This window comes from Nycticebus coucang, chromosome 18, assembly GCF_027406575.1.
Source record: "Nycticebus coucang isolate mNycCou1 chromosome 18, mNycCou1.pri, whole genome shotgun sequence".
Taxonomy (NCBI): domain Eukaryota; kingdom Metazoa; phylum Chordata; class Mammalia; order Primates; family Lorisidae; genus Nycticebus; species Nycticebus coucang.
Genome location: NC_069797.1, coordinates 52,016,726 through 52,036,245, shown reverse-complemented (window position 1 = coordinate 52,036,245; position 19,520 = coordinate 52,016,726). Strand labels below are relative to the sequence as shown.

The 19,520-nt window shown below is 43.0% G+C and overlaps 1 protein-coding gene across 4 annotated transcripts in view; it reads right to left on the bottom strand.

The window, feature by feature from the left end:
• FAM117A (family with sequence similarity 117 member A) overlaps window positions 1-19,520 on the bottom strand; it is a 49,963-nt gene that overhangs the window by 29,173 nt on the left and 1,270 nt on the right. The window lies entirely within an intron of this gene.

Genomic DNA, 19,520 nt, shown 5'->3' with positions numbered 1-19,520 from the left:
GTTCCAGTACCTCTTGCTGAAAATCAGCTCAGGACTGGGCACACCAGCATACCCTCTACCACAGGTACCTCAAAGAGGGGTGGCAGCTATTAGAATGGAGTTAGAGGAAGGCAGCAGTGATACAGGAACTGAGCTACGACGACTGCTCTTCTCAGCATGGCCAGAGAGAGACTGCAGGGTCGGGGGGGCTCAGCAAATTACATGGAGAAGCCAGCCCCTGACCAGTGGGTTCTGGCTGAGCATCTAGGGGGGCTACTCTACCCAGTTTACATTGGGGCAATGTAGGAAAGACAAATTTGGGAAATAAAGACAAAGCTGCTCTCTACCCACCCTAGTCATTCCAAAATACTCAAGGACTACAAAAGGAAAAATAGAGAGACAGCCAATGAGATCTTACACATGGCAAAAACTCAACAACTAGCTGGTTCAACAAATAAGTTGTGAGTCATTTTCTCATGTCATCAGGCTTTGAAGCATTATTAGCACTAGTCTTTTCACCTCTCCTCTTAAAGAGAAAAGAACTCTTATTATAACAGAAGCTGCACATATGTTAGAGGAAATTAGAAAATGCAGATGAACAAAAACTAAAAAACAAAAACTATGCATGCTCCCACCCAAAGATCACCATTGTGCAAATCCATCCTGCTCCATGCACATATGTGTGCACATATAATTCTAACAAAATGACACCATATTATACATCCTTCTCTACAATGATCATCAGTTAAGGAGGAGAAGCAGGCAGGCCCAGGGCAGTCCAGGGGACTGAGGCAGGGCAGCAGGGTTGGGTGTTAAGGGAGCAGGTCCTGCCCTTTCCTGTTCTCTAGCTGTGATGCAGCACTTCTGTTGGAGGGAAATGTTAATCTGCAGAACAAAGTAAAACAAGGATTCAGAATTTCTAAACATTTCCCCAATAACAGATTTGCAGTAAGCAGGGGAAGTTCCTCCTAGTAGCTTCACTGGGATTATTTTTCTATTTCAGTACATGTGTTGAGATTAAACATTGCAGGCAGTCTTCTAAGCTCCCTGTAGTCCAGTGCCACTTAACTGCTTAACTCATGGATGTGTGGGTTTTGGAGGGAAGTTGTAGTGAAACTGAAATCCCCAGTATGACTCTATGAGAGTTAGAACTCCTCCTTGGAAAGCCCAAGGAGACCCCATCCATCCCAGCTAAGAAAATTAAATTTGGAGCTTTGAATGCTTCTTTTAACAGTGAAAAAAAGCTAATTTCAATTTCTTCTCCTTAAGAAACTAAAGAAACTGAATTAAAAGAAAGAAGGAAAAAGAGTTACATGTTTCCCCTACCCCAAACGAAAAAAAGAGCAATATTTGTGTATACACATAAAACTTCTCAGTCAGGCCCTCAAATTAATTACTGATTCCATATTTAAGTGTTCAGCTCAAGTGAGAGGTATTGAAAGCATTTCTGGCTGCGTGTCTGACTTCCCAAGATGCAGCCACATCTCTAGGCAGCTGGAGAGATGGGCCAAGAGAAATCCTTCTGGAGATGTCACTGAGCAAAAAAAAAAAAAAAAAAAATATATATATATATATATGTATGGAATATGTGCTAACTCTCTGCATCAGCAAGGAGAAAAAAGGTGATCCTGTAGTATACCTGCGTGTATATAAAAAGAAGAGGCGCAGTAACTTAGACATTTGATTTTTAAGAAGCTACAGTTAGATGGTAAGGAAGTGGTGTGAACTTTTCACCTTTTATCTGAATTCTCTGAAGGAGTTCTATACGATTTCAACATTCTTAAAACAAAACACCAGCACTTACTGATTGGAGCACACGTTCCTTTGGGATTCACATGGTCTTTACAAAAATAGCATAAATAGCACATAGTCTAGCTCCCTAACCCTAAAAGGATCCTCACCCCCTTGGTTATTTGGTAGTGATAAAGTTCTGGGAGCCTATTAAACTCAAAGGTCAGGCAAAAGCCCTTCATGTCTTCACCTCTTACAGCAATCTGATTCCTATCAAGAATAAAAGAAATCATGACTCCCAGAAAGCTTTTAAGCAGTCCTTTAAGTAAGGTGAAGGAAGAACCAGAGGTTAGGGAGTTTATCAACAATAAATCCCACAAAAGAACTGTGATTGGGACTGCACACTGATTCTGTCTCGAATACGTGCACTCCAATACACTCATGAATTCTCTTATGGAAAGGGCAGAGCTTGCAAGGTGTTACAAGTAGTAGAGCTCATGACTCACCCCCAGGTAGAGAGCTGAGCTGATTTCTCCAAGGTCATAGAGCAAATTAAGGCCCTTTATTCCCCAAAGAGAAGACTTTTAAAAGCGCATCTCCCACCATTGTTCTTTATTGTCAGACTCAACTGTGTTGTGACCTCCCGGCTGCCTCAGTTCAGGAACAACTCCATAGATTGGAAGGATTCTATTCCCTTTCCCTGTAGAAACCAGGATGATCATATCTAGGTCTTGTGAACACTATTTTTTTTCTTTTTTTTTTTTTTTTTTTTGAGATAGTGTCTCACTTTATCACCCTTGGTAGAGTGCCGTGGCATCACAGCTTACAGCAACCTCCAGTTCTTGGGCTTAGACGATTCTCTTGCCTTAGCCTCCTGAGTAGCTGGGACTACAGGCACCTGCCACAAGGCCCGGCTAATTTTTTGTTGCAGTTTGGCCGGGGCCAGGTTCCAACCCACCACCCTCAGAATATGGAGCCGGCGCCTACTCACTAAGCCACAGGCGCCACCCTTGTGAACACTATTTTGAACACTGGGCATGTCAGTGGGCAAAGGGAGGAAGAACACAATTAAAAAATAAAGGATCCCTTTTCTAGTGAAGAAAATAGAAAGCAGGGGAAAGAAAAAAAAGTAAATATGAATAGGATTACAGATAACTTTCAAATAATAAAAATAACTTCTGTTTTGTGAACAAACCATGACTTATTTTTAGTTCCCGCCAGCCAGCCTTGTTCCCAACTTAAAAAGCAAACTGCCAGATAGCAGTCATCCCTCAGCATCTGTGGGGGATTAGTTTCAGGACCGCCTATGGATACCAAAATCCACGGATGCTCAAGTCCCCGATATAAAGCATAATACTTTTATATAACATATGCATATCTTTTTTTTTTTTATTGTTGGGGATTCATTGAGGGTACAATAAGCCAGGTTACACTGATTGCAATTGTTAGGTAGAGTCCCTCTTGCAGTCAAAACATATGCATATCTTTCTATATACTTTAAATCATCTGTACATTACTTAAAATACCTAATACAATGTAAACACTATATAAATAGTTGTTAAACTATGTTTAGGGAATAACAATAAGGAAGAAAAAGCCTGTACAAGTACTATAGATGCAATATTTTCTTCCAAATATTTTTGATCCTTGGTTGAATCCATGGGTATGTAATCCACAGGGCCAACTGATATGTCTAAGCAACTAATACTCAACCTACAAATTTTGACTGCATTTGGTGACTCCATTTTGTTGTCTCGCCTTCTCCACAATGATTTCACAAGCCAAAAGAAAATATTTTTATGGCTGGGCCCGGTGGCTCATACCTGTAATCCTGGCACTCTGGGAGGCTGAGGCTGAGGCCTGTGGAACACTTGAGCTCACCAGCCTGAGCAAGAGTGAGACCCCGACTTTGGAAATAGCCAGGCCTTGTGGCAGGTGGTATAGTGCCAGCTATTGGGGATGCTTAGGCAAGAGGACCACTTGAACCCAAGAGTTTGAGATTGCTGCGAACTATGACATCACAGCACTCTACCAAGGGCAATAAAGTGAGATTCTGTCTCAAAAAAAAAAAAAGTTATTTATCTTTTGAATTGCTCATGACAAAACTTGTGTCCCTAGTGTTAACTTACAACTGCTTTATGTACCCCCTAAACCATGGGGCCAATGGTCATGGGGGAACAGAAGATTTACATAATGCCAATGTATTATCCCATAAACCATATACTAAGAGAACATTATACTTTTTAAAGTGGGAAATCTGGCGCTTACCACCTTAAGTGATCAAATTTAGTATAACTACTCACACACATGCTAGCATTATGTACCTCTTAAAGTGATATTTTATGAAGTATACAACTTTACCTTTGAAATGTTCTTTTTTTTTTTTTTTGAGACAGTCTCCCTATGTCACTCTTGGTAGAGTGCTGTGGCGTCACAGCTCACAGCAACCTCAAACTCCTGGGCTTAAGCAATTCTCTTGCCTCAACCTCTCAGTAGCTGGGACTACAAGCACCTGCCACAACGCCTGGCTATTTTTTGCTGCAGTTGTCATTGTTGTTTAGCTGGCCTTGGCCAGGTTCAAACCCGCCAGCCTTAGCATATGTGGCTATGTAACTACTGTGCTATGGGTGCTGAGCCAACCTATGAAATGTTCTTTCCAGAAATGTTCAACCTGAATCAAACTAGGCTGCAGACCTAATGTCCCAATTATAGGAAATGCAGAAGAAAGAGGAACAAGTTAAATGCCACCATGCACAAACAGAAAAATCCAGAATGTAAGACAGCTAGAAGACTACTGGTACCCACTTTTCAAAACATCATAAAAACCAAAGAAGCAGGAGTGGGAACTAGTTTTAGAATAAGTGAATTTTTTAAAAACATAACCAAATTAGAACCTTGACTAATCTTAGATCAAAAACAAGAGAACCATCAAAGCTGAATATTGGACTAGATGTTAGATGATACAGAGTGAATTACAGTTCATTTCAATAGCTGTAAAAATGATATCATGATGATGTAACAGAATGTCCTTATTCTCAGGAGATCCCACTGAAGTGAAAAGTGCCATGACATTTTTAACTTACTGTCAAATAGTGTACCCAAAAGAGTACACGTGGGTACACATACATGGTTATGTCTAGACCTGCACACAGAAAGAGAAGAGAGATAAGATAGTTGTGAAAAAAGATATCAACAAGTCTAGGTGAAGGATAAATGGGTATACACTGTGCCAACTTCTCCGTAGGTTTGAAATTTTCCAAAATAAAGTTGTAAGAAAGAAGAACTGGCTTCATTTGGGAAGACAGAAATTCAATTCACTCTTAACAGTAAGGACCTAAAACTCTTCAGCATTTCAACCTTGGCAAGTTGTAATCAAATTCAACTGGGTCACTTCTACTTGACTTTTAATTTGGGGAATTAAAGGTAGGCAAGAATTAATACCAATTTAATCTGAGGCAAGGAAATGAAACTCAGAAGATGTAAGTTAATGCAATGCAGAATCAAGATACTAAGGGAAGGAAACCTCAAACTAAATAAAGAAGTATTATGTCATCCCTGCAAGATCAAGACTGCAGGCAGAATCAAGGGCTTCCTATAGTCCAGAAACTTAGCTGGAGTTGGATATAACCTCAGAGTACCCAACCAAATGACCCAGGCATCTATTTGTTATTATTTGCTCTTCAAAAGGAATGTAGAAACCAGCAAGATCAAGGGGAATCCCAAAGACAAGGAAAATGGCTAGAGGAAAGGTAGTTTGATCCCAGGGAAAAGGTAAAATGAATTAAACTTTATCAGCAGTCTCCTATGCAGGTGCAAACACGAAGGACAGTAAAAAAGATTTAGTTACACAAGGAGAAAGTCTGTCTAGATAAAAGGAAGAACTTGCTCATCAGAATTGAAAGAGAAATGCTGCAGCATCCACCCCAAACAGGTCCAGGAAGAGATAATTACATGCCCCCAGCTGTCTTTGTATTCACCCCAGAAGATAGGAGATTGCACCAGTGCACTCTGGGCCTTCTTTAGATCTAGAATTCCCCAGCTATTAAAGGGTGAATAAGAGATGACTACTGACCAGTTCAGCTAAATTGAAAACTCAAAGCCCATGCTATTATCTGAAGCAAGATAAGAAAAAAAAAAGGCACAAAGTCAAAGGGAGTTTGCCTTACCTAGGCTGATCAGACAGCTGTGTTGTGGGCACTCAGGTGATCTCTCCCACCTCCTACCCCAGCAGAATATAAATAGCGCTCAATTTACCTGTGGCTAGCCACAAGCAGAAGGTCTGGTCACATGACTGGACAAGCTGGGAGTAACCACCAAGTAGACATTAGAGCTCAGAGGGCAGGTTTGCTCACTTGCTACACCTCATTAGGCTGGACTGTCAGGACCCTCCGCTCTTAACCCCGACACTGATTCATTTTGTTCTGGGTGAGAGGGTAGGGGTAGGAGGGCTCTTATAAGGAACAACTTTTTTTTTTTTTTTTTTTTGTAGAGACAGTCTCACTTTATCACCTTTGGTAGAGTGCCGTGGCATCACACAGCTTACAGCAACCTCCAACTCCCGGGCCTAGGAATTCTCTTGCCTCAGCCTCCAGAGTAGCTGGGACTACAGGCACCTGCCACAATACCCGGCTATTTTTTTTTTACTGCAGTTTGGCCGGGGCCGGGTTTGAACCCGCCACCCTTGGTATATGGGACTGGCGCCCTATCCACTGAGCCACAGGTGCCGCCCGGAACAACTTTTCAGTTAGGTTCTTCAGGGCTAGGAAAATCATAGTCACGGGGTTTCCTCTGCCTTTAGGGTCAAAGATCCTAGCAGGGTTACTCTCCTCAATACCCAGATCCTAAAAACCCACATGAACCACCTTGACCCCCTTGCAGAATGTCTTCTCTGATCATCTCAGTCTCCTTATTCAAGTTCTTCTATGTCCCCACCTTCAGAGGGGAGATACTTAAGAGGCCACTATAGCCCATCTAGTGATTTCCTACCTGTGCCATGATATTCTGGGACTGACCTCAGATCAGTGGCAAATTCCCTTGCTGTGCCCTAGCTGTGGAAAAACCCCACAGTGTGCTGGGCAACATTCCATGACAGCCCCTGGTCTAAAGCCCTGGTCTTGCTGGTTGTTCAGATTTCCTAAGGGAGGCTCAAAGGTTACATGGTGCCTCGAGGGTAAACCTAGTGTGCAAAGCAAGATTAGATGGCCCTTCCAGAAAGGGCCTTGAAGGCATAACATTGGAAAGAGCCTTCCTACCCTCAACATATGCCCAAGACCACTGATGGCCTCACATCAGAAGGATACCAGTCAGATTACCTCTCCTGTGCTTCTTAGAGGCAGAGGGAGAGGAAAGGGGTGGCAACACACATCACTGAGAAAGTAAGTTACACTATCTTCTCCTATATATGATGGGCTTTGGATCTGCTCTGAAATCAGAAGCTGCTTAATGGTGATGTTACCTTCTTTCATAAATCAGGCAAAAAAAAAAAAAAGAAGGCTTATCTCTCCCCTAAAACAAAAGTAGAATTTGATCCAGGGAAACTGTGAGACATTAATTGCCAATATATCCTATCCAAGCCTCTAAGTACTGAAAGGTCCAGGCTCAGCTGTCATTGTCTTCTCTAAACAGATAGCGCTGTATTTGCAAAGCAGCTCCAACAGAGACTCTGAAGCTTCGGACAACCCAAGATGAATCTGGAGACAACTTTTTCTCATCCTCCTGCATCTTTCCTCGATTCCAGATATCACCTGCTCAGACATACTTTAGGGTCTGAAGAATCAGACAATGGTGGGGCAGTCTGTATAACCTGCAACTGCCTAAGGACAAACAATCTAAGTATAAAAGGTAGGGTAATAATATAATAAATACTCATGCATCTATTTCATAAAACTGGCAGGGCCCATGAAAAAAAATCCTTTGATGACAACTTAACCACAGTCAATATTAATTAAGTCTAGGGTAGCTACAGGTAAGCATTTCAGATAAAGGACATATGCTAAAACTAAAGATGTTCAGAGAACTGTTTTTCTATGGTAAGTACTAGTCAAGACGAGAGGAACTGCTATACACTGACAAAAAAGAAGTTAAGTGGGACTCATTCACTTACCCCAAGTCTGCAAGCTGGGGAAGAATATCAGTAAGCAAAAAAGACAAGAATACTTCAAGGGCCTTCAAGGAGCACAGATGCATAACATGTGGCGTGGTGTGAGAGGAGAGGAGCTGGCATACAAATGGCAGAGTCTGAACCTCTATTTGCTTAGCAATGATTACCAGATCCCCTCCTTTGGCCCTGTGCTTAATAGAATGTTTTCACTGACTAAAAGTGAGCCATCCCTTTGTGCACAAAGTTGTAACTCCTGACCCACTTGGTACAAAGTGCTGTGCTAAACCACAAACACCTCCCCTGAGGCTCCTGCAGGTAGGCGGTAGATACAACTGACTGTGTGTTACAGAAGAAAGCAGTCTGGCCTAGACATATACTTCACTTTCTAAATCAAACTCAACTTTTTCCCTCAGATCTCTACGACATAAATACTAAGTAACAGTACTGCATGGCTCTGACATAACAGAACCTTCTAGTTTCAAGTATTTTAAGAAATGGGCTGGGCACAGTAGCTCACACCTAAAATCCTACCATTTTGAGGCCAGAAGTCTGAGCAAGCGACTGAGACCCTATCTCTACAAACAAACAAAAATCATCTGAGTGTGGTGGTACACACCTGTAGTCCCGGCTATTTGGGAGGCTAAGGCAGGAGGCTCTCTTGAGTCCAGGAGTTTGAGGTTGCAGTGAGCTGTGATGATACCACTGCATTCTAGCCCTAGCAAGATAGCAAGACCCAAGACAACGAAAGAAAATAAAAGAAAAAGAGAGGAGGGGAGGGGAGAAGAGACGGGGGAAAAAAAGAAGAGGACTGATTGCAGAGCAAAGTGAGAGAGCACTTCTTAGGCTAAAAGAAGGTACTTGGACACCCTGAATATACTCAGTGTCTTTCAGCAGACTGCTGCTGCCCTGTTGACTCCACTGCTGGGTCAATCTGGGCATGGACTGGGCGTGGGCTTGGACATGGCGGTAGGCACCCAATCAGTTCTGAGACTCTGATGCCAACCTTGTCCAGCTCAAATAGTAGGGATAAGCTGCAGTCTCCTGAGAGGTGGCCTACTATAATGGTCAATACTTGGGGCCAAATTCTTCCTCTGCCCCAGCGTGCTACGTGAACTCAGATGGGTCACTTCTCTGGATGTCAGTTGTTCCATCTGTTAAATGGGGGAGAATAAGAGCTGTTATAAGGATGTAGAAGAGAACATCCATTCTAAAGCACTTCATTCTGGTATGTTACGTTAGTCTACCATATATGCACTTGTTAAGCATTTTATTTGGAAACAATTTCAAATTTACAGATGTAAGAATAGTACATAGAATACCTATATAATCTCTGCCCAGATTCACCTATGAACATTTACCCATTTGCATTACTGTTTGCTTTCTTTCATATGCACTTCTTCCTCGACACCTACTCATTCACACTCAGGACATACTCATTCAAATACACACACAGTCCTTCACTCGGTTTTTATGTGGTGTTCTGTTTGAAAAGAACAGGAACTTTCAGAGGGTGGGAGGTTCAAGATGAAGAGAAAGCAAAAGAGGCCTTGCTACTTGTGATGGTTCCACAGTTCTTCTACCTTCTCTGTGCCTACAATGCAAACAAGCACTCAAGTGTTAGAAGAGATGGACTATTACCCAGGTAGGGGCCAGAAAAAGTACTACTTGCATAAGATTGGTGATTACTCCCTTTTTTTAAAACAACAAACCCCACAAAAAACAACAACAAAGCATTTATATGAACCATGGATAGCTTTATTATACAGAAGTGTTTTTGCAGTATTTGTTGTAATGGGCTTTTACCTTAGGAGGTTGGGAAGTAATTGGGAAAAAAAGGTTTCACACAAGCATATAGTTATTGAAACATTAATAAATTGTATACACAACCCTCCCAGGAGGGTTAGATAACCCCTAACAGTCAAGCTAGGCAATTCTCCACAATACCAAGTCCCCGGAAGGATCTTTCTGCTGGAGTTTGAGTCCATGCTATTTGCCTTCCTGGGCACATGCCATCTCAGAAGAGCACTATTACATATTGCAATACCCCACTCCGTCAGCCTAAAGCTACAAGAGGGGTATGTGCTCATGCAGATCACATGTCTCCTGAGGCTTCTTTCCCACCAGAAGTGTATGTGTGGAGAAGTGCATGGAAGATTAAACTGTCATCATGGCACAATGCCACTTGTACCTGCCCCCTGCCATAGGAATGCACTGCCCACATTTATCCCCAGGTGCTTTTTAGGGTTTCACATGACACATAAGAAAAATATCCTTTCTTCCATCTTTGCATGTCTTCCTGACATGGCCCTGAGCTCAGTAACCATGACCATGACTCCATAAATGCAGAAACACCCCATTTGCTTCCTGTGCCCTCTCTGTCCCTGGTTAGCTACTCATTCCACATGGAAATTGCATACCTTAAACCAACTGGAAACCCTCAAAAGCCACCACTATTTCACACATAAAATAATGTAGTAACTACCATCTTCCAAGTGGGGTACCTATGATATAGTCACTTTGGGGTGCAAAAGAAGAAACACACTTCTTTCCAGCCCATTTTCCAATCTCTTTTGGTCATTTAACAAATAAGTCTATGCTCCTGGAATATAGGCATATAAAGAGAAGGGAAACAAAGGCTGGAAGTGTGCTGGGAAGGCAGCAACAGATGGTAGCCTGGGTTGAAATCCACAATAGTTTCTTCACATATATGTGGGAAGTACCATTTGCCTAATGAAGTAAAGGGGCTTTATTAGTCATATGGTTTGGGTCAAGTGACTTCCTTTCTGCATCTCAGTTTCCCTGTCTGTAAAAACAAGGAAATGCTACCTGCACCTCCAGGATTGCTGTGAGGATGCATGAGAAATATTTGAAAATTCTGGTTAGAAGCACCAAAGAGTTAAACAAATGGTCCATGTTGTCAAAACTAAAGTCATCTATATTCTCAATTTTCCTGAAAAATAGACAAATATTGGGGCCTTCCAGAGTTTGAAGTCACACTTTCTACAGAAGCAGCTGCTTCAGTCTTCTGTGAAGACAGAACTTCCCAGGATTATAGTGCCAATGAGGAAAAAGCCCAGGTGCTGCTCTCTGTATTAAGTGTGCATGTCCCCTGTGGCTGTGGCTCACATGGTCCTCCTCTCCCCAGTCTCTAAATCCAGACTATAGAATATCGTGAAAGCCCTCTGGATGCCTTCCCTCTATCATGCCAAATACCATCCACCCTCATCCCACCCCAGTTTATATATCATATCTGATGGGCACAAGTGAAAAAAACACAATCCCCCAAAAGGGGCTGTGTGGCAGAGAGTGCACGTGTTATCAGCAGTGGTTCTCTCAAAGCTGTGTGGGCGATCAGACATGCACACAGCCCAGAAAACTCTTAAAGAGAAGGGAATGTGGGGTGGGGAAGAGGAGGGAGAAGGAGGTAGGAGAAGCTGCCTATCCTCTCAATCACATTTTCACTCTGTTCAAAGTCAGGCAGGTTAATAAAACCATTTCATCTAGCCAGGCAGGTTAATAAAACCATTTCACTAAATCACTGGAACCATGCTTGGCAACCTTAAGGGCAGGGAACACAGACTGGATAACAGGATAATTGTCCAGGGCATGGGAAATGATAATCAGCATCTCTCTCCCACATTTCCCCATTTCATTGGGGGAGGAGAAGGTAAACAATAGTGCTGGGGGGCATGGAGTTCCAGCCTGATCACACCTCTGAAGCCACTGCTAGGGCCAACAGGTAATTCTGCTCCCTGGCCTAGAAAAGTCACTGATCCAGATTTCTTTCTTCTATGTCCCCTTACCATATAGTAGAACTCTACTAGGAAGTTTGTGCAAATCAAAATGGAGTGAAAAGACAGCTAGTATTCATCTCTGTCTCCTTGGCCTTTTACCCATCCACTTCTAAGCCTCAAGCCAGGTAGTCTGGCTTTTTAACAAAAATCATAACAAAATCCTACACATTGGATGTTTCCATGGATCAACCTGGTAACTGCCCAAGCTCAGCCTCTGGCTGTAAATGTGTTAGGAAGAGAACCTACAGGCCTACCAATGACATCCATGGAAATGCCACGTCTTTGCCACCAGCTGGGCTTCAAGCCCAATGACTACAATGAATAGGAGACTAGTGATTTAAAGAAAGAGAGAATACTAACACTTCAAGCTGGTTTTGTCTTGTAAGGAGCTAAGGAGAGGTATTATAGACAAGGATAGTGTGTGGGGACCAAGAGTGGGAAAGACCATTAGGAGTAAGCCTGGGGGAGGTGTGACTCCCAACTCCACTGCCTTTCCAGCAACTCAATCCAACAAGTGTTTATTGGGCATGACACTCCCCATCTGCCTCAGCCCTCCCTCTGCAAAAACATTCAAATCTGTTCAAGCTGCAGGGTGAGTTCTACTGCATTTGAACTTGAAACATGAGGTTCCTACCTCTTAAAAAGGCAGGCACACAATTTCCAAGATGGGGCAGAAGTGATTCATGAGATTTGAGAAAATTAAGGAACATAACTGACTAGACAAAGCTACAACAATGTCACTTTTGAAAGGGAAGGGAGAGAAGAAAGAAAAAATTTAACCATAGGGAGAATAATACACTGGCCAATTAAAAAAGAAAAGCCTACTCAAAACATCCCAGTAGTTCTCTAATTAACCTCACCAAACACTGAATATTCCTTCATTCTATTCCTCCCCTGGCTTGAATTTATATTTTATTCATGTGTAGATGTGCTAATGATTTACTTTTAGAGTTGTACACTTAATCCTACTTTGTTCTCCTATGTGTCTTCATCTAGGATCAGATGATAAGGGAACCAACTGCAGCGCTGGTGGTAAACCAGGCTGTCCTCTAACAAGCACAGCTCCCCTGGAAAAGGCACCTGCCATTTGCATGGACAGGGAGCTTAGGGCTCAGAGAGAAAGCACTCCAAACTTACAACTTTGCTGGACCAATAATGTCTGTCCTGTGTGAAGTCACACTCAGAGATCCTCTGAGAAAAACTCCTTAAGCCCTGATCATAAGCCAGCTGCTTCAGAGCAAGCAAAATCTTTAGAGGAGTCTTCCCAGGCTTCCCCAACCTCCACCCCTTTTATTAGGGAGCTGGGAGCTCTAACTGCTAACAAACAGGCAGGGTTGAGCTGAAGGTGTGCCACCCACCCCCAGGCCAGCTGCCTGGGGCTCATGAGCAAACCCACAAACCTGTGTGCCTGGGCAGGATAAATGTCTATACACGGCCCAGACTTCAGTTCTAGGCCCCCCAGGGGCTGGATGAAATTTTCCTATTATGAAATACTTTGATAGCATTCTTTTAAGTTCATTAAAGCTACCCTTGATTGGCTATGGTGCTCCCACACAGAAAAAGTCAAGTGAGGCTCATTTGGGCCTGAGGATAAGCATTAAAATGACTGCAAAGCTTTGTAGTGACCCTGAGGGGAAAGCAAAGTGCCAGGAAGAGTTTTCCAGACTAGGGGGTACTGGGGACTGTGAGCTGGAGCCTGAGTGTTAGCAGCCAGCTGTTATGAGACTCTCCCACCATACAGCTGTTCCCAAGAACAAGGGCCCCTTCACAAACTCTGCACAACTGGAGAAAAACTGGAGCACAGATAACTCATAAACTTCAAATACCATCTAAAACTCTTTCCTCTCTGAGATCAAGATTTGTTTTTGACCTAACAATGTGAACAGATTTGGCTAATGTTTTGTTAATTCATACTCTGAAAACCAAATAATGGAGTTCTCTGTGAAGACTCAACTCAGGCAGAGGGAAAAATTTTTCCCACTCATCCTTTCTTTGCTTCTACTCTTCCCTGTTCCTTCTTCTATGACAGAGAAGGGCAACATCCATCTCAGAGCCGGCAGACTCATTAACTCAAGAAGAGATTGTCCACTCATTAAACTAACTTGCTGGTGGAAATCCACCTTTGCTCTGAACTGAGAAAGAAACACAAAGTTTTCTCTTGCAGCTCCTTAAAAGGGCTCCAAATCACCCATGGAGTAAAAGTAAGCCCAGGTAGGTCTAGGCAAAGCACTTGAGCTATAGGCACATAGCATTTGATATATGTGTCAATAAGAACTCCAAAATCAGACCTTCCCCAGAATATGATATAGCCTAAAGTCTGAATCCTTTGGAAGGAAAGCACTGTGAGTCTTATAAGAATCTGGAGGAGCTGGGTGGCACCTGTGGCTCAGTGGGTAGGGCGCTGGCCCCATATACCGAGGGTTGCGGGTTTGACCCCGGCCCCGGCCAAATTGCAACCAAAAAATAGCCAGGAGTTCTGCTGAGCACCTGAAGTCCCAGCTACTTGGGAGGCTGAGGCAAGAGAATCGCCTAAGCCCAGGAGTTGGAGATTGCTTGTGAGCTGTGATGCAACGATAAAGTGAGACTCTGTCTCTTAAAAAAAAAAAAAGGAATCTGGAGGAGCACACTCTATTTCTAACAGTTCTATTAAGATTAAGGAATAGGGGGTGGCGCCTGTGGCTCAAAGGTGTAGGGCGCCAGTCCCATATGCTGGAGGTGGCGGGTTCGAACTCAGCCCCGGTCAAAAACTGCAAAAAAAAAAAGATTAAGGAATAGAGAGGCAGCACCTGTGGCTCAGTAAGTGGAGCGCTGGCCCCATATACTGAGGGTGGTGGGTTCAAACCTGGCCCCAACCAAACTGCAACAAAAAAAATAAAATAAAAAATAAAGTAGGTCTTGTGGACAAAAAAATATATAAAATTAAGGAATAGATCAGTTCTAATAAAATCAGGAATAGTGAGGCCCTGGTGCCTACCACACCAAATTCCTACTAAATTCAACAGAAGATGAAGGCATACTAAATTCTTGGCATTTAAAGCTCACGAAGCACTTTGGCAACACCCAAATTAGCACCACCATTATAAAAATTTTGCAATCCTGCCTCAAATAGTCTAGAGATCTACGTCTGGAACCAGAGAGAATGATGTCCTCTTACCACCACAGCCCAGTGCTGTTCTTATTCCTCCTCCACTGACCTCAAATGGCTTAAGATCTCTTAGCTGTGTTATATAAGTGATGAACCTCCCCATACCATATAATCCTTTGCTAGCCAAAAGACTGAAGAACACATGGGCCCACACTCCTTTGGGTACCAGAGACTTAAAGGGCACCTATCCCCCAATTTCAAGGATATCATCATCAGTGACAACATTTAAGAGTCAGATGCTTTAGCAGTACATTTTGCTGACCATGTGCCTGATGTTGGCAAAGCTGTCAAAAACAACAGTTAGCGGTGTTGGGCTGGTGTTTTAATGTTTCCCAAATGGAAGCTGTATCAATCACAGGTTTTAGAAAGACAACTGTAGTTCTTGAAGGATTTTAACCGGCCCCCCACCACAGCCTCATTATAGCAAGATAGCTCGTTGGTATAAAGAGGTTAGAACTCTAATCTCCAGGCTGTTTCTGGTACCAGGGGCCACATGGACCATAGTCTGATGAGGGCTTTCTCTCAGGATCTCTAATATGCAACTTCCTTTTCAGGGGTCCTCAAACTGCGGCCCGCGGGCCACATGAGGCAGTGTGATTGTATTTGTTCCCGTTTTTTTCTTTTTTTTTTTTTTTTTTACTTCAAAATAAGATATGTGGAGTGTGCATAGGAATGTCAGTTTTTTTTTTTTTTTTTAAACTATAGTCCGGCCCTCAACCGTCTGAGGGACAGTGAATTGGCCCCCTGTTTAAAAAGTTTGAGGATGGGGCGGTGCCTGTGGCTCAGTGAGTAGGGCGCCGGTCCCATATGCTGGAGGTGGCGGGTTCAAACCCAGCCCCGGCCAAAAAAAAAAAAAAAAAAAAAAAAGTTTGAGGATGGGGCAGCGCCTGTGGCTCAAGGAGTAGGGCGCCGGTCCCATATGCCAGAGGTGGCGGGTTCAAACCCAGCCCCGGCCAAAAACCAAAAAAAAAAAAAAAAAGTTTGAGGATGCCTGCATGTGGTTCCAGACCTGTCTAAATATCCATCCCCTAAGGACTAAGTTTTCAAAGCATTGCAAGGGGAAGGAGTTTAATACTCATCAATAGCATTGCTAATCACAATGCTGCCTTATATTCATGAAACAGCCATCCAGGGGAACCTAATCAACGTTTGATATAAACTATTCCTCTAATGTCCTTGTGGGGAAGTCAATTATTTTTATTCCCCTATTTTTTATTATTTACCAGACTACTCCCAGCTCTCAATGATCTGTTCAGAAAAATAAAAGGCAATGAGAAAAATTCAAAACAGGAAATAAGCCTAAAGTAATTCCTATCTGATTTTTAGATGTGCTCACTTTACTTCTGAGTTGTTAGGATGGGGGAAAGAAGCATATAAGAGAGGGGGAGCAAATTTGCCTAACAGTTAAGCTTTTATGTAAATTCAAATTAGGTTATGTCTACTGAACACATGTCACCTGACAACAGTAGGGGTGGGGAGTCTGGATTCACACGTGACAATCTTCCACAAAGACTGAGAACTGACTAGAAGCAGATGACCTCTTTTCTTTTCCCCTAAAATATGAGTGGGAATTCAGGCTTGTAAGTTTTCTTTACCCTCTTAGGATTTTCTGAGGAGTGTATATTACACACATTTAAAACTGATCTTTTTTTTTTTTTAAGAGACAGAGTCTCACTTTGTCACCCTCAGTAGAGTGTCGTGGCATCACAGCTCACAGCAACCTCCAGCTCTTGGGCTTAGGCTATTCTCTTGCCTCAGCCTCCCAAATAGCTGGGACTATAGGCGCCCACCACAACACCCAGCTATTTTTTGTTGCAGTTTGACTGGGGCCTGGTTCAAACCTGCCACCCTACTCACTGAGCCGCAGGCACCACCCTAGAACTGATCTTTCTACAGGAATAATGGTCAGGCATATTGTTTAAGAGAAGGGTAGGGAAACTTCAAAGTGACGTATAATACATACTTTAGGCTTTGTGGGCCACATGGTCTCCCTCACAACTACTCAATCAGCCACTGACAGCATAAAAGCAGCCATAGACGATATTTAAATGTAGTGTGGCTATATTCCAATAAAACTTTATTTACAGGGGCGGCGCCTGTAGCTCAGCGAGTAGGGCGCCGGCCCCATATGCCGAGGGTGGCGGGTTCAAACCCAGCCCCGGCAAAACTGCAACGAAAAAATAGCCGGGCGTTGTGGCGGGCGCCTGTAGTCCTGGCTGCTCGGGAGGCTGAGGCAAGAGAATCGCCTAAGCCCAAGAGTTAAGGTTGCTGTGAGCTGTGTGACGCCACGGCACTCTACCGAGGGCGGTACAGTAGACTCTGTCTCTACAAAAAAAAAAAAAACAAAACTTTATTTACATAAAAAGGCAGAAAGTGAAATACAGACTATAGGGCATAATTGCTAACCCTTGGTATAAGAAGGTTCTGGTGGACACAGAAGGTTCTGAGGCAGCACTGGCTTCCCTGGCATCCAGCTGGCCCCCCTGGGAGCTGGTCCACTGAAGAAATAAATTGCAAAGCTTGATTAAACATTGTCTTCATTCTAAAGATATAGAGACAGAGATACCAAAAAGGATGGGTAACACTGGAACCCAGAACAATTCATTTCCTAGTCCTGGAAGAACATAAAAGTTAGCAGGCTCTTCTATCCACTAGAAGCTCTGAGCTTTCTTAGAGTTGACCTCCATATTTCTCTCCATTCTCTTCAGCCTTCCTCTCTCCTAGCCTATGCTCATAAAAATGAAGCCAGTCCTCGCTTTATGAAGACATCCCTTGTAGATTGGTTGCAGAAGGTAAATCCCACCATAACCCTTTTTACAAGATCTAATATATCTTGTGAAGAACACAGCAGGGTGTGTGGTGGGTAGATAAGTGCACAGCTCTGTATGTTACATCACTTTGAGATGGGCAAGAGAAACAGTGATGACACTTAATTGTTCCTGAAACCCAGTCCTAGCTCGCACACCTTTTACAAACAGCTGGGTTTCAGAGCCCTGTTTAGAAAGCTCATTTTAAAAGATGAGGGAATAAAAATGCAAGAGGAGGCCCTGAAATTCTGAAACCTGCAGTACTGGTTTCAGATCAATCTGGGTTTGTTCTTTGAAGCCTGAAAAGGCAATGGGCTCTGGCCAACAGTGCTCTCACCTTGGCTAGGTAGAGGGAATAATAACAATATAAGTAGCAGCAAACACTTTTATAGCACCTTTATGTGCCAGGCACTGTTTTAAGCACTTTATTAACTCATCTGATTCCTTTAATGTACATATTCTTTTTATTTATTTTTTTGAGACAGAGTCTCACTACGTTGCCCTTAGTAGCGTGCCATAACATCACAGCTCACAGCAACCTCAAACTCTTGGGTTTAAGCAATTCTCTTGCCTCAGCCTCCCAAGCAGCTGGGACTACAGGTGCCCACCACAACACCCAACTATTTTTTGGTTGGCATTGTCATTGTTGTTTAGCAGGCCAAGGCCAGACTCGAACTCGCCACCCTGGCTGTATGTGGCTGTCACCTACTCACTGAACTACAGGCGCTGAGCCATATAATGTACATATTCTTACCCACAGATGAGGAAAATGAGACGCAGAGGTAACTTTCTCAAAGCCTTACAGTTGGTAAATGGCAGAAACCTGAATTTAAAACTCAAGCATTCTTGCTCCTAATACCATTCTCTTAAGGATTCTTGACTGCAAGGGGTTTCCCTTTACCTCATATATCCTACTGGCCTCGGGAAAACCACCCCTGCTGCTTCCCCAAGGCTAAGGAATGGAAATAATGTGAACACACATGAAGGCTGAAATTAACATGCAGAAGACCTGATGTGCCCCAAACCAAAGGCCAGATACATTCCCCTAACATTTGGCCACAAAGAAGACTACATGCTCAGGTAACTCTTTCCTTCCATTTTTCTTCTCTCCCACTTTACTGAAAAGCTACAGATAATCCCAGTACTCACTAGACAAATACTGTATTAACACCTCTGGGATATTAATATGTAGAGAAATGATCTATCAGCTCACTCTATAAGCAATAATCCACCCAACTTGCCCTAAATCACCTGACGTGTTATACAGTTTGCTTGTTTTCTACATGTTTACCAGTATTTTAGGGCCTCTGGCCTAACAAAAGAAGGTCACATTCCTCACTTTCACAGCAAACTGCTCTTAAAATATGATTGTTAACCAATTTCTTGCTTCTACACAGGCAGGTTTTCTATCGGTTTCTACTAAAAGTAACTAAAGTTCTGGTGCCTGTTGTTCTGCTAACTTCCCCGGGTTCCAAGGGAGCCAAACAAAACGAACAGGTTTGCAGTCTTGTGGTTTGCTTTATGTTCATGATAGGCATGAGTTTATCTGAGTATTACCTTCTCTACACCACTGGATTCTACACATACTTTTACTACTTGGTCACCATCTTGCTACCAGATTTGACCAAGTTTCTGCGTTCCAAGATGTATGGCTATCCTACAGTGAGATCCAGATAGACTTGGGGGTTTTCTACCTCAGAGACCCTCTTAATCTCATTCCTACCTAGCAAGAACCTATAGAGCACTGTGGCAGCAAGAGCAAAGTTTAGTAATTACCAAAAGTTCAAGAGACTCCAGTTTAGAGAATGTCATTAGCCAGTGAGATGGCAAGGACCATGACTTTTGTACACTTGGTAGAGACTCAGGCTTTGGAAGTGTGCAATGATCTTTTCACATCTGGTGTGAATCAAATGCAAGCCTCACTTTCAACTTATTGCCAACCTCCTCATGGAAGTAGGTTCTTT